At 37.1% G+C, this 16,752-nt stretch overlaps 2 long non-coding RNA genes across 2 annotated transcripts in view; one reads left to right on the top strand and one right to left on the bottom strand.

The window, feature by feature from the left end:
* The window catches only part of LOC148958600 (uncharacterized), a 66,303-nt gene that overhangs the window by 41,657 nt on the left and 7,894 nt on the right, over positions 1-16,752 (bottom strand). The gene's annotated exons all lie outside the window — the stretch shown is intronic.
* Positions 7,173-16,752, top strand: part of LOC148958597 (uncharacterized) — a 272,598-nt gene continuing 263,018 nt past the window's right edge. The window contains exon 1 of the long non-coding RNA XR_016144530.1: positions 7,173-7,223. This is a non-coding gene — a long non-coding RNA (uncharacterized LOC148958597). The remainder of the gene's footprint in view (positions 7,224-16,752) is intronic.

Raw genomic sequence — 16,752 nt, 5'->3', positions numbered from 1 at the left:
GGGCCTCTTCTATTTACAACTACATTTCGTTTGTCATTCTAGCGACGAGCAAAAAGGTATTTCGCATCCTTTTGGTTAACACCACTAATAAGCAAAGTTTGCTGTTGATCCTCAGTTCATTAGAATTGCCAACAGATAAATTCACCTAATTTAAAAACAACAGCAATGCTGAATGGAGAAACATAACCATAAGCAAAATTCAGATTGGAAGTTAATCCGCTAGCAGATGTTCATTAACATCTGCTAGCGGATTAACTTGCCGCCTTCTGCTCTACATGGTAGTGGTGCTTCATTTTCTGGTGGATTCTCGAAATGATCAGTAGCGACTTTGCTTTGCCTCGAAATGATTAGTAGCGACTTCAAAGAACAACACAGAACAGTTGAGCGAAAAACTGACACTGAAAGGTATTGTTCTTCGTAACATTTGGCGTTTCAATTTAAAAAACTCAGAAAAAAATAACCAGTAATGAATCACTCACATCCAGAAGAAACTTACTATTGCCCGTCAATATGGCCATTAGACATGCCATGGCCTCATTTGATCGCTTGGTCGTTTTTTACCGCCCTTTTGTCACCAATCATCATCGTTTCGAACACAGCTCTAATTTACGGACTGTACAAAATGGAGCAGCTTAACACGATCACAAACAAATTCATTCTCGTGATGAGTATATCAGATCTTGGAACTGGTATATTCATCCTGCCATCCCTTGCTGCAATGGCAGCATTGAAAGACACGTATCGCAACTGTGCCTTTGAACTGGTTCTTCAATGTTGCGCCTGTCATCTTGCATATTTCTCCTTTTTCATGTTGATATGCGTTTCTTTGGATCGTTATCTTCACGTGACGAAACTCAAAAACTACACTGCGTTCATGAACGAATTTCGCATGAAGGTGATCGTTGTGTTTAGCTTCGTAACGTCGGCTGTAATCGCCTACATATCGATCGCGTTTCCTTCTTTTCCTCTGCAAGTCGCGTTGAATTTATCCAATCTGTTTGGTGTTCTGTTTATGCTCATCTTGTATTCGATGGTGTTTCGCAGAATTGCCACTCATGCGGAGAAAATTAAGAAAATGCTGAGAGATGCCGGAGAAGATTCAGGTAACCGAGAAACAAGACGAGAAATCTCGGCAACGAAAACGATTCGTTTTGTCCTGGGTGCTTTGTTGGTTCTATATCTACCGTACAACATTTGCTCCGCAATCTGGACGTATTACAAATTCCAGGAGAAGAGGAATCCCCCATTAACCATAAACGCACTAGAATATTGGTCTTATATAATTGTGTATTTTAATGCTGCAATAAATGCTATTCTATTCGCATATGGCAACAGCGTTGTGAGAAGATTCTTGATTGCACGGATTACCAGGAGCCAAGTTGTTCCAAGCAGCGCCGTGAATAGAGTCACAAGACCTTCTAAAATTGCAAACAAGGTATAGTTGAAAGCATAAAAAGATGTTGGTAGATTGAGGCTGGTGTGTTGCTCATGCAGAAGATTCTTGATTGCACGGATTACCAGGAGCCAAGTTGTTCCAAGCAGCTTCGTGAATAGAGTCACAAGACCTTCTAAAATTGCAAGCAAGGTATAGTTGAAAGCATAAAAGGATGTTGGTAGATTGAGGCTGGTGTGTTGCTCATGCAGAAGATTCTTGATTGCGCGGATTACCAAGAGCCAAGTTGTTCCAAGCGGCGTCGTGAATAGAGTCACAAGACCTTCTAAAATTGCAAGCAAGGTATAGTTGAAAGCATAAAAGGATGTTGGTAGATTGAGGCTGGTGTGTTGCTCATGCAGAAGATTCTTGATTGCACGGATTACCAGGAGCCAAGTTGTTCCAAGCAGCTTCGTGAATAGAGTCACAAGACCTTCTAAAATTGCAAGCAAGGTATAGTTGAAAGCATAAAAGGATGTTGGTAGATTGAGGCTGGTGTGTTGCTCATGCAGAAGATTCTTGATTGCGCGGATTACCAGGAGCCAAGTTGTTCCAAGCAGCGCCGTGAATAGAGTCACAAGACCTTTTAAAATTGCAAACAAGGTATAGTTGAAAGCATAAAAGGATGTTGGTAGATTGAGGCTGGTGTGTTGCTCATGCAGAAGATTCTTGATTGCGCGGATTACCAGGAGCCAAGTTGTTCCAAGCAGCGCCGTGAATAGATTCACAAGACCTTCTAAAATTGCAAGCAAGGTATAGTTGAAAGCATAAAAGGATGTTGGTAGATTGAGGCTGGTGTCTTGCTCATGCAGTTTTAGAAGGTTTTGTAAAGAACCTAGGTTGTATGTAGACAAACCTAAGAAAATAATCTTATCATGAAGATTGTTTACTGATTGTAGCCTTAGTATTATCTTACAATAATGTCAATAAATGTGTTTTTAGATAACCTTAATGTTGACAACTCTTTAGGCCCCCTTCAATAATTGTTCAATTCTCGCTTTTTCAGTTTGAAGAAATCTTTTTCCCGTCTCCAGCATATAAAGTCACAACAAATGTTTAGACAAAACATTGAACATCAATTATATATGTTTTTAATAAAGAGATTGGCATGTCTCTCAAAGCGCAAAGTTAGGAATGTGGATCCATAATTCATGGGCATTTCGAAATTTAACCAGTTCTTTTATCCTGTCCACATTTTGCAAAAGTGTGATAATGTTCATTTCGTTTCAGTTTAGAAAGAATCATATTCTATTGTAACCTTTAATGGTGAAAATCTAGTTCTATAGAAATCTCAGTTCTTCAAATGTAGGTGGGTAACTATAAGGCAAAAATATAGTGTTTATAGACAACCGTTACTACAATAGTATTTGTAGATATGTCAGTAAAGTCTTAATATAAACATATGGTCTTTAATATATAAGCGACGATATTTTCATTTGTTATGTCTCGAGACCATTGTGTTTAGCTATTTCTTGAACTGGATATATCGTCTTTAAAACATAACTGCGACATTTATGAAAATTACTGTTTACCGGCCAGTCATAGAAGGACTGATGTCATGTAGGCCGAGCTGTACGCGCTTTTGTGCACAGAACAAGATTGTTGTTAGTTGCAACTCCAGGTATCTCGCTTATTGACATTATTTTGATAAATATGAGCACTGTGGTCAAAATGAACAATATGAACACTGTCAGATTTGTAGAAATATAATGTGTGCAAATACGCTTATAGATGGATAATCATGAAGCAAAAATATATTTTTAATTGATAACAATTATTCTAAAATATATAACACTAACACTAAAAATATTTAACAAATATATAAAATATATGTGTACGTATCCAAGTAAAGTCCTAGCATAATCATCTAGACTGGAAATTACAAACGTTGTTTTTCTGCATTCTTCGGTCTCTTTATAACTGACTTAATGTTGTGCTAAGAAATATCGTCTATGGTACATATCTCTAAAAATTGTAAAAGACTACTTGTCAGTCTGTCATATAGTGTTCGATGCCGTATAGGCGTTGTTGTACAAGCTTTGGTGTTTAATATGGAAGATGTTTAAGTTGCAACTCGGGGTTTAATGCTTGATGCAATTATTATTATACTGTTCTTGGCAAAGTTTTACAGATAATAGTAATACGCTCTAAACATAAAGGGTTGATGCAGATAGTGTGAATACCTCCACCATGTACAATACCCACTAACCAAGCTATACAATGGTGCTGTTAGTTTAAATGCAATGTTATGGAAAGGCACAGGAGCCTATAGTAAACCCTAAGAAGGGAAATAGGTAGGGAGAGATTAGAAACAGGGGAGGGAAGATCAAGCTGTTGATTTTAGTTTTGAATAGAGACAGCATGTGAGAGTCTGTGTAGCAGGAAAGGGGTAGAGCAAGTTGACAGGATTTGGGGAGAAAGGAGCAGCGTGAGACAGAGTCCGTGAGTTTGGCAAAGAGACTTAGAAAGGGTGAAAACTGAAAGAATGCCTGCTATTCGTAACATGTCTCAGAGGACCCCGGATCATGTCTCCCGTTTCCTGAGAGCAACAACATCTTGATAAATTCAATAAAAAAGGAGAGATCAGCGATAGAGCGTCGATAGAAAGAAGGCTGAAGAGACATCAGAAGAAAATCAGTTTGAAAAACATCAGAAAAAAAAGCATAGTTTTAGCAACGTGAATCAGCCCTGAAAATGATTATTTTATTTACTCCACAATGTTGTAGCTGGGTTGGCGATGAAGAAGGTATTAATAGCCAGTAATTTCGGAGGAATGAATTTTGGACAAGGATTTGGAACGTTTTTTATGTAATTTCGGACGACTCTATATCAATTGCGTGTGCTGATAATTGCTGTTCAAGATGCATGTTTGTTAAAAACATTGTGATACTTGATTAATTGTTTGCTCGACTCTCTCCTCGTTAACGACATGAAATTTCTTTAACTATGTTCCCTTGATCCAGGCTCAAAGCGAAGATTTCTTAAGAATATTGAGGCTACGGAAAAATTATAATATTCTTTTAATAAGAGAGTGATATTTACAGGAAACAATTTCGGCTCACTTAATAGATGGCTCTCACGATAAGTGTCTCATGTCTCACGATATGCTGAATGTCTGCTGATTTGTCTAAAGTGCATAAGATTAGGACGCTAAAAATTTCTGACGCTCCCACCGAAAAAAAATATAAACGTCTGAAGTACCCGTCGTTTAAAACGTTTCGATTCAACTGTTTTCTATTACAGTTTTGTAATGGTCTGTTAGAGTATATAGCCCGATTCAAGAATTCTAGAAATAAATTTGCTTTGCATGTTCTTTGAAGAGACCTTTTTTCGCCAAAACAAATATAATCTGCTAAAAAGCAGCTAAAGGGAAGTAAACGTTTGATATCAAGTTTCGTTCAGTGGGCACTCGCATTTGAAAGAAAACTAGAACATTTCCTTCCGGATACCACGAGCAGCTGTTTAAACTAAACGTCATATATTATACTGAATATAGGCTCAGAATTATAAACGTTTCATCGATAAAAAGCTTAAATAAATAAATAAACAGAATTCTAGTATCAGGATGACATATTTGATTGCGTTATATAGCTTCACCTGTCCATAAACGCTTCAAAATCATTCCCTAATTCTTCACTTGCTCAAAATTATTCATGAATTCACAAGGCCCGTACACAACTTGTTATGGGAAAACATACGCATCATCAATTTATCGCTATGATATTTTTCACAAGCATATGTTAAGTACCGCCTTATACTTTACACAGACTATCAACTTATTTGCAGGCAGTACTCTCTAAAACGGCATTGTCAATCTCCCTTCCGGATACATTTCGAAACAAAGTGGTTATTACACAACGCGTTTGATGAAAAACTGACACAACGCGTTTGACCCTACAAAACGATGAGCATAAGAGAACTTGGAAATGATGAATCACTCACATCCAGAAGAAATTTACTATTGCCCGTCAATATGGCCACTGGACATGCCATGGCCTCATTTGATCGCTTTTTCGTTTTTTACCGCCCTTTTGTCACCAATCATCATCATCTCAAATTCAGCACTAATTTACGGACTGTACAAAATGGAGCAGCTTAACACGATCACAAACAAATTCATTCTCCTGATGAATATATCAGATCTTGGCATTGGAATATTCATCACGCCATCCATGACTGCAATGATAACTTTAAAAGACAAGTACCGCAACTGTGCTTTTGAACAGGTTATTCAATATGGCGTCTTTCTTCTCGCATATTTCTCCTTTTTCATTTTGATGTGCGTATCTATGGATCGGTATCTTCACGTGACGAAACTCAAAAAGTACAATAAGTTCATGAACGAATTTCGCATGAAGGTGATCGTTGTCTTTAGCTTCATCACATCGGCAATAATCGCCTACATATCGATCGCGTTCCCTTCTTTCCCGCTGCAAGTCGTGTTGAATTTATCCAATCTTACTTGCGTTCTATTTGTGTTCATCCTGTATTCAATGGTGTTCCGCAAAATTGCTGTCCATGCCGAGAGGATCAAGAAAATGTTCAGAGATGCCAGAGAAGATTTAAGTAACCGAGAAACAAGACGAGAAATCTCGGCAACGAAAACGATTCGTTTTGTCCTGGGTGCTTTGTTGGTTCTCTATCTACCGTACAACATTAGCTCCGCAATTTGGACGTATTACAAATACCAGGAGAAGAGGAATCCCCCATTAATCATGAATGTTCTAGAATATTGTGCCTACATTATCATTGTAAGCAATGCAACAATAAACGCTATCCTTTTCGCATATGGTAACAGTATTGTGAGAAGATTCTTGATTGGCAAATTCTTCAGAAGTCGTGTATTCCCGAACAGAATTTCACCTGCTTTTCCAGAAAATTTGAATTAAAGAAGGCTCTCTTGTTGCTCTGCCCGGCCTTTGAAATTGAACGTCGAAATCTTCTCGCTAGAGTCTTTGAATTTTTACAATCATTAGGATATACCGATCTTTCAAATGAGGTTTTGATACAACTTTTGTTATATGATGATAAAAACTTCCCAAATGACCTCAACAGTACTATAATCGAGTTGACTCTCCAATACATTCACACAACTGGTAGATTCGAATAAGGTCACTGTTACCATGCCACCAAGTCCCTTTTCATAGAGTTTCGTATGCCTACTTCTTCTTTCTTCCATTTCGCATTTGACACTAGGTTTATTATGGTGCTTATGACTATCCACCTTGACTCCATACCAATCTTCTGATTCAATTACATTATATTAGGTATAGACCTCGTCCAATGTGAAACGGGCTTAAGTATTTACCGTATATGTATATCTTTTATTTTACTATGTATGTATTATCATAATCTAGTATACGTATATATAGTGTTACAGTTTTATTATCGGTTATATTTAGATACATGTCATATCCCAGGGGGCAGTCATGTTATATTGCTCCTCCTGGGTTCCGTCCTTGTTACGTAGTTTAGTAGTTCGTACGTACTGTTTTAAGCGATTCGTTATTGTAAGTTTTCATACCGAATATATAAAAAAATAAACTGTATAGAACTTGAAAATGGCTTTGAAAAAAGCAATTCAAATCTTACCATTCTGGACAATCAGAGAGTGGGCAAAATTTGGAGTGTCGTCAAGAATTCAATCTGAAAAGAGAGTCTCGGAAAAACGACATCATCTTCTTTAAATTAGAAAGCAGCACATTCTATCATTCATTTTCACTAGCACTTGGTTGGCACATATACAGATTTGGCCGAGAATTCAGAAGTGCGCGATACGAAATTGACGACAGTTTGTATCATTATTTTTATCATTTTAAAAAAACGTACGTTTTCAGAGGTATCGTGAAGGAACGTTGTAGTTTTCTTTTAAATGCGAAACACGGGTTGAGAGAAAATGGAAATCAGAAGAATCTCAAAGTTATCAGCTTATTTGATAAAAAAGTTCATAAAAGAGCCGATGAAAGTTTTATGCTCTTTTGTCTCCTTCTTTAGCAGATTTGATATGAAATCGCGAGTTAAAAATTACAGAAAGTTACGGAATATATCATTGAAAGGTATGCTAAAAAGAAGAGGCCCTAAGATTGAACCTTGGGCGACATCTAATTTCATTTCATTCCAAGGGCTGAATAAGCGGTCAATTGATTTGGACTGGCTGCTTTCTACCCGCTAGATAACTGTACACAATCTGTAAGACATTTTTGCTAAAGCCGTATGCGTAAAATTTGGAAAGAAAGAGTTCATTTTTGAGACAGTTTCAAGCCTTGGACAAGTCCACAAGAACTAGCCTGAGAAAACCTCTATTCTTTAACGTTCTCTTACAAGTTTCCACGATTGTCTCTCATATCAAATCTAGACAAACCATTCTCAGCACTAGAACCCTGACGACAGGCCTAAAGGCTAGACTTGTGAATCTTCTTAACAAAAGGTAGCATTTGATTTGTCAAAATACTCTCAAAAACTTTATAGACTAAAGGTAATACTGTTATTTGACTATAGTTCTTTTGTTGAATAACTCGATCTTCTTGAAAAGCGCTCTAACATCACCGTCTTTTAGTTCATCGGAAAAACAATTTCTTTCACACATTTATTGATAAGAAATAGCAGGTAGGAGACGACTAGGTCAACATTATGTTTAATTATCTCAGCTGGAATGCTGCTAATATGTGAGGCTTTCTTAATATTGAGATTATCAACTTGCTCAAGAACTTCAAAAATTGAAGCCCTTCGAAAACTGAAAGCCTCGACATCTTCACGGCGACTTTCTATCAAAAGTACGCTGGAATGAGAGCGGTATACTTCACTGCCTTAACTTTATGTAAACATAGAATAAAGATCTCTCTGTTCTGTGATTTAACTAAGCTCATTGTAGGCTAAGCTTGTTGGTCCCAGAGCAATCAAAGTTACGTAACGGACACCGTAAACTTACTATGACCAAGTTTTGACACTGCTATACGCCTGTTCCGTCCCCCATTAATAAATGATTATAGGAAACCTCTGAAACAACTTCCATTATGCTCCTGAAGCATCTACTTTCTTCAAACCCCAAACAAAGCACCATGTTGCTATATCTATATTTTTTTCTTCTGCTGCTTTTCAAAGTGGGTATACCTACATGGTACAGGTGATCGCTTAATCTGTACAAACACCTTGTCTGCAAAACACATTATCGGTCGGGAAACCCGGAATACAGGTCTGTCATCAAACACTATATGACAAGCAGTAGTCTTTTTCAATTTTTAGAGATATGTACCATAGACAATATTTCTTAGCACCACACCAAGTCAGTGATTAACAGACCACAAAATGAAGAAAAACAACGTTTTTAATTTCCAGTCTAGATGATTATGCTAGGACTTTACTTGGATACGTACACATATGTGTTACATATTTTAGAATAATTGTTATCAATTAAAAATATATTTTTGCCTTATGATTATCCATCTATAAGCGTATTTGCACACATTATATTTCTACAAATCTGATAGTGTTCATATTGTTCTTTTTGACCACAGTGCTCATATTTATCAAAATAATGTCAATAAGCGAGATACCTGGAGTTGCAACTAACAACAATCTTGGCCTATGCACAAAAGCGCGTACAGCTCAGCCTACATGACATCAGTCCTTCTATGACTGGCCGGTAAACAGTAATTTTTGTAAAATGTCACAGTTATGTTTCAAAGATCATATGTCTAGTTCAAGAAATAGCTAAACACATTGGTCTCGAGATATAACAAATCAAAATATCGCTTATATCATGAAGACTATATGATTATATTAATACTTTATAGACACATCTACCAATACTTTTAGCATATTATTTACTTATTAACTTATCACTTATTTTGCCTGACGATTACCAAACTACAAGTACGTTTGGACACATGGCATTTCTAAAAAACAAGATTTTCATCATTGTGCAATATCATCACTAAATATGATTCTTTCTAAACTGACGAGAAGGGAACATTGCAGTGGTGGCGCCAGAGGGGAACAGGGGGCTACAATATGAATATAATTCTTTCTAAACTGAAGCAAAGAAAACATTGCCAAACTTTTTCGAAATTCGTACAGGAGAGGTGTAGTGGTTAAATACCGAAAAGGCCACAAGTTATGGAGCCACACTCCCGATTTTTCGCTTCGAGGAACACGAAAATCTTTTTATACTGATATTTACACTGATCAATGTCAACATTATATGTCAAAACATAAAAGATACGGGGAAACGAAATCCTCAAGATGAAAAATCCAAGGGAGCCTGAAAGACTAATTAACATTAAGGGTATCTTCAAACTCACTATACCTGATTTTGCCATTAAAAAGACATGTGCTACTCTCAGGTCCTGTTTACAAGGGATCGGATCCAAACAGTATCGGATTCATTTGGATCCGAACTCATTTTGAGGAGGTGTTTAATCAGGATCGGATCTGAAAATATTTGCGTTTACACGGGATCGGATCCGAATGGATCAAAGATGCGCATATTTGTGTGCCTACTCCAATTACGAAATTATTTAACTTCAGAAGAGAGAAAATTATTGGTCTTTTACAGTGATCGAAGGCTATTGTATCTGCCTTCATGTTTTGTTTTATTTTTTTCTAAATAAGATGTTCTTTGGATTTTGCTTACTCTATTTTCAAGCACCACTTTCAGCAGTAGAGCCGTCTCCACATCAATCCAACCAAAATCTTTGTTTTTTGACCCTTTATCAACCTCTCTATTCATTTTGAAAAAACAGAAATTTTGATAAATAGATTTGATAGCTGAGGTTAAACTAATTCGAGAGATTCGAATCAATAAATTTCTTGTCTTTTAACGCCAAGTCTAGGAATGCTAGGAACACTTGATACAATTTTACCGTAGTCTTGGAAATAGAATGCTTTCGCGGATCTCTTTTTTGCATGTAAAAAAGATCTGGAGCTCATTGTCAATTTCAGTCAACGATTCTTCTGTAGGGAAATTAGATACATGATTCAAATTTACCAAAGGAGGGTCTTGATTTTTACAATAGTAATAACAAGAAATCTTGAAATCATTGACTTCTGTTGAAATTCTGTTTAAGATAAGGTGCCAGAATAGAAAAAAGTGCTGAAAACAAACGCGTGTGACTAATAGGTTCCTCCAATATGCGTTTGTTATTTCTTTCTCTTTGATCATTGCGTCTGACATTCTAAAGGAAAATTCTCTGCAGACTAACAGTCAAATAATTTGCTATCAGTTGGATTGCGGGGAACCTTTGAAACACTTTAGGTACCGGGCTTTGCAAAACCTATGACCGAGGAATTTGATTGAGGCGATCTAAACCGGGGACAGTCATTTTGTCGCCGGGGCAATATATGCTGGGGCACTAAGACAGGGGTGTACTATACCTTGCTTGCGATTTCAGGAGGTCTTGTGACGTCACTCACAACGCTGCTAGGAGCAACTTGACTCCTGCTAATGCGTCCAATTAAGAATCTCCTCACAACGCTGTTACCATATCCGAATAGGATAGCATTTATTGCTGCATTACTAAACACGATAACATAAGCCCAATATTCTAGGACATTCATGATTAATGGGGGATTCCTCTTCTCCTGGTATTTGTGATACGCCCAGATTGCGGAGCAATTGTTGTACGGTAGATACAGAACCAACAAAGCACCCAGGACAAAACGAATCGTTTTCGTTGCCGAGATTTCTCGTCTTGTTTCTCGGTTACCCGAATCTTCTCCGGCATCACTCAGCATTTGCTTAATTTTTTCCGCATGAGTGGCAATTCTGCGAAACACCATCGAATACAATATGAACATAAACAGAACACCAAAAAGATCGGATAAATTCAACGCGACTTGCAGCGGGAAAGAAGGAAATGCGATCGATATGTAGGCGATTATTGCCGATGTTACGAAGCTAAACACAACGATCACCTTCATGCGAAATTCGTTCATAAACTTATTGTACTTTTTGAGCTTCGTCACGTGAAGATAACGATCCATAGATACGCACATCAACATGAAAAAGGAGAAATAAGCGAGAAGAAAGGCGCCATAATGAAGAACCAGTTCAAAGGCACAGTTTCGGTACTTGTCCTTTAAAGCTGCCATTGCAGCTATTGATGGCAGAACAAAGATTCTAGTTCCAAGATCTGATATATTCATCACGAGAATGAATTTGTTTGTGATCGTGTTTAGCTGCTCCATTTTGTAAAGTCCGTAAATTAGTGCTGCGTTCGAGACGATGGTGATTGGTGACAAAAGGGCGGTAAAAAATGACCAAGTGATCAAATGGGGCGACGGCATGTCTAACGGCCATATTGACGGGCAATAGTAGATTTCTTCTGGATGTGAGTGATTTATCATCGCGAAAATCTCTAATGTCTTGCGTTCTGTAGAGTTAAACGCGTTGTACCAGTTTTGTCGGCCGACTGTCCTCTTCTCTTGTGTAATAAGCACTTTTTGTCGAAATGCACCAGACAGATATAGAGGATACCGTTATAGATAGTACTACCTGGAAATAAGATACTAACACCCTGTAAAGTATAAGGCGGTAATGAACATCTCCTGGCGATAAAATGTCAACTCGATAGATTGAGGATGCGTAGATTTTTCCGTAACAAGTTGCGTACGGACCTTGTCTGAACAAGTGAAGAAATAGTGAAAAGCTTCATTAGAGCGGTGAGCTATTTAAACAAATCAAATATGCCCTCTTGGAGGTAGAATCTTGTTTGTTTATCTATTCAGGCTTTTTATGGATAAGAATCTATTCATTTCTGAATCTATGTTCAGTATAAATCTGTAACATTTAGTTTGAACAGCTGACTGTGGTATCAGGAAGAAAATTCCTAGCTTTCTTTGAAATGCATAATGCGCACTGAGCCAAATCGGATATCAAATGTATCCTAAAGCCTCCAGCTTTCCCCAATAGAAAATTCTCTTGAAATAGCCAATCATAGTTTACTGTTATATGAAATATTTGATTTTGATAAAACGCTCACCGGTCCAATCAACGCTTCAAAATTATTCTATAATTCTTCACTTGTTTGAAATTTTTCATTAACTTGCATGATCCGTACACAACTTTTTAAGGAAGCGGCCCACATAGTCAAAAGTACCTCTAATCCATTTTTGTTTCAATAATTGCAGTTTGTTTAAGGTAAAAGGCGGAGATCTCAGAGAAAATAACCAAAGGATCGGTGGAAAAACAATGTGATGTATGGAAGGGGAAATGACGATTCTAAGGGTGGTGGGGATATACCATATGAAAATGATTATAAAGAGCACGTAGAAAATAGGGTTTGGAGGTTGTTTCATGAAGCCGAACAAAATAAATAATAAGAATTGATGACAGGCAGAAAAAAAGAATGTAACAAAAGAATACAGTGAATGCCGGGAAGGGAACGAGGCTTCAAGAATTCTTCACTCTAGAAGGAGGCTCTGTAAAAATCTTCGCCTTAGAAATTTATTTAGGATTAGTTAACCATAAAGCACCAGAACGCTAAGTTTCTGAAATCTTTAGAACAAATATAACAAAAAAGAAACTAAGAAAGACCGAAAATGCATCACTATACTCTGTAGCATACACAAGTAATATTTCCACAAAAAATAACGCGGAGAAAATAAAATTTTCGAGTAAATATAAAACGCTCTCCTCGAGCAGACACACATGACGGAATTCATAAAGGTCCACTTATCAACGCAAAAGGTTGACAAATGCATAATATGACATTCTTCTATAAAATCAATATAGAAATATACGTCGAGTGGCGCTGTATTGGCAATTCGTATTCCAATATGTTGTGCTGCACTAGTCTAGAAGCAGGTACTGAAATGGACAGTGGGTAATATTGAAGCAATGCCTGACGGGTAATATTTGAATAGAGCGGACGATTAGTAGTTGAAAACAGCGATTAGGAACAAAAACTCTTAATTTTTAAAAAAAATGAATCCTTTCCTTTTTCCTACCACTTTTTGTGTCTTAATCACAATAGTCACCAACAATAAAATCGATTGTGCAAAAAGTTTTGAAGTTATCCTTGCATAGTTCAATGAATCGCAGTACCAATCCTAACCATTCACTTGAAGTTAAAATTTGTCTTTTGATGTTCAATCCACAGTTGCTTTTAATTAAAACACAACCGGGCCTCTTCTATTTACAATTACATTTCGTTTGTCATATCAGCGACGAGCAAAAAGGTATTTCGCATCCTTTTGGTTAACACCATTAATAAGCAAAGTTTGCTGTTGATCCTCAGTTCATTCGAATTGCCAACGGATAAATTCACCTAATTTAAATAACAACAGTAATGCTGAATGGAGAAACATAACCATCAGCAAAATTCAGATTGGAAGTTAATCCGCTAGCAGATGTTCATTGCCGCCTTCTGCTCTACATGGTAGTGGTGCTTCATTTTCTGGTGGATTCTCGAAATGATAAGTAGCGACTTTGCTTTGCCTTGAAATGATAAGTAGCGACTTCGCTTTGCCTCGAAATGATTAGTAGCGACTTTGCTTTGCCATGTACATTTCGAAAGATAGTGCTCATCAAAGAACAACACAGAACAGTTGAGCGAAAAACACTGAAAGGTATTGTTCTTCGTAATATTTGGCGTTTCAATTTAAAAAACTCAGAAAGAAATAACCAGTAATGAATCACTCACATCCAGAAGAAACTTACTATTGCCCGTCAATATGGCCATTAGACATGCCGTCGCCCCATTTGATCACTTGGTCATTTTTTACCGCCCTTTTGTCACCAATCATCATCGTTTCGAACACAGCTCTAATTTACGGACTGTACAAAATGGAGCAGCTAAACACGATCACAAACAAATTCATTCTCCTGATGAATATTTCAGATCTTGGCATTGGAATATTCATCATGCCATCCATTACTGCAAAGGCAGCTTTGAATGGCATGTACCGCAACTGTGTTGTTGAACTGGTTCTTCAATATGGCGCCTTTCTTCTCGCTTATTTCTCCTTTTTCATGTTGATGTGCGTATCTATGGATCGTTATCTTCACGTGACGAAGCTCAAAAAGTACAATAAGTTCATGAACGAATTTCGCATGAAGGTGATCGTTGTGTTTAGCTTCGTAACATCGGCAATAATCGCCTACATATCGATCGCGTTTCCTTCTTTCCCGCTGCAAGTCGCGTTGAATTTATCCGATCTCTTTGGTGTTCTGTTTATGTTCATATTGTATTCGATGGTGTTTCGCAGAATTGCCATTCATGCGGAGAAAATTAAGAAAATGCCGAGAGATGCCGGAGAAGATTCGGGTAACCGAGAAACAAGACGAGAAATCTCGGCAACGAAAACGATTCGTTTTGTCCTGGGTGCTTTGTTGGTTCTATATCTACCGTACAACATTTGCTCCGCAATCTGGACGTATTACAAATTCCAGGAGAAGAGGAATCCTCCATTAACCATAAACGTACTAGAATATTGGTCTTATATAATTGTGTTTTTTAATGCTGCAATAAATGCTATCCTATTCGCATATGGCAACGGCGTTGTGAGAAGATTCTTGATTGCGCGGATTACCAGGAGCCAAGTTGTTCCAAGCAGCGCCGTGAATAGAGTCACAAGACCTTCTAAAATTGCAAGCAAGGTATAGTTGAAGACATAAAAGGATGTTGGTAGATTGAGGCTGGTGTCTTGCTCATGCAGAAGATTCTTGATTGCACGGATTACCAAGAGCCAAGTTGTTCCAAGCAGCGCCGTGAATAGAGTCACAAGACCTTCTAAAATTGCAAGCAAGGTATAGTTGAAGACATAAAAGGATGTTGGTAGATTGAGGCTGGTGTCTTGCTCATGCAGAAGATTCTTGATTGCGCGGATTACCAAGAGCCAAGTTGTTCCAAGCAGCGCCGTGAATAGAGTCACAAGACCTTCTAAAATTGCAAGCAAGGTATAGTTGAAGACATAAAAGGATGTTGGTAGATTGAGGCTGGTGTGTTGCTCATGCAGTTTTAGAAGGTTTTGTAAAGAACCTAGGTTGTATGTAGACAAACCTAAGAAAATAATCTTATCATAAAGAATGTTTACTGATTGTTGCCTTAGTATTATCTTACAATAATGCCAATAAATGTGTTTTTAGATAACCTTAATGTTGACAACTCTTTAGGCCCCCTTCAATAATCGTTCAATTCTCGCTTTTTCAGTTTGAAGAAATCTTTCTCCCCTGTCCAGCATATAATATCACAACAAATGTTTAGATAAAACATTGAACATCAATTATATATGTTTTTAATAAAGAGATTGGCATGTCTCTCAAAGCGCAAAGTTAGGAATGTGGATCCATAATTCATGGGCATTTCGAAATTTAACCAGTTCTTTATCCTGTCCACATTTTGAAAAAGTGTGATAATGTTCATTTCGTTTCAGTTTAGAAAGAATCATATTCTATTGTAACCTTTAATGGTGAAAATCTAGTTCTATAGAAATCTCAGTTCTTCAAATGTAGATGGGTAACTATAAGGCAAAAGTATATTGTTTATAGACAACCGTTATTTTAATAGTATTTGTAGATATGTCAATAAAGTCTTAATATAATCATATAGTCTTCAAGATACAAGCGGTGATGTTTTCATTTGTTATATCTCGAGACCATTGTGTTTAGCTATTTTTTGAACTGGATATATCGTCTTTAAAACATAACTGTGACATTTTACAAAAATTACTGTTTACCGGCCAGTCATAGAGTGACTGATGTCATGTAGGCCGAGCTGTACGCGCTTTTGTGCATAGAACAAGATTGTTGTTAGTTGCAACTCTAGGTATCTCGCTTATTGACATCATCTTGATAAATATGAACACTGTGGTCAAAAAGAACGATATGAACACTATCAGATTAGTAGAAATATAATGTGTGCAAATATGCTTATAGATGATAATCATAAGGCAAAAATAAATTGCTTATTCGTAACAATTATTCTAACATATGTAAAAATCACATGTTTACGTATCCAAGTAAAGTCCTAGCATAATCATCTGGACTGGAAATTACAAACGTTGTTTTTCTGCATTTATCGGTCTGTTTATCATTGACTTGGTGTTGTGCTAAGAAATATCGTCAATGACACATATCTGTTAAAATTGTTGTACACGCTTTGGTGTATAGAACAGAAGATGCTTCAGTTGCAATTCCGAGTTTAATGCTTGATGTGATGATCATGCAACTGTTCTAGGCAAAGATGTACAGGTGATACGTTCCATATGTAACATGCTGGTACAGGAAATGTCATTACCAACTCCATATTTAATAGCCACTAGCCAAGCTGTAAAGGGATGTAGGAAGAACGATGAGTTGTGGGATATAGATTGTGAGTTTG

This window comes from Rhopilema esculentum, chromosome 13 (assembly GCF_057945365.1).
Source record: "Rhopilema esculentum isolate cy_ngs chromosome 13, ASM5794536v1, whole genome shotgun sequence".
In the NCBI taxonomy this organism is placed as follows: domain Eukaryota; kingdom Metazoa; phylum Cnidaria; class Scyphozoa; order Rhizostomeae; family Rhizostomatidae; genus Rhopilema; species Rhopilema esculentum.
Note: the sequence above shows the minus strand (reverse complement) of the source record. Positions and strands in the feature narration are given on the sequence as shown.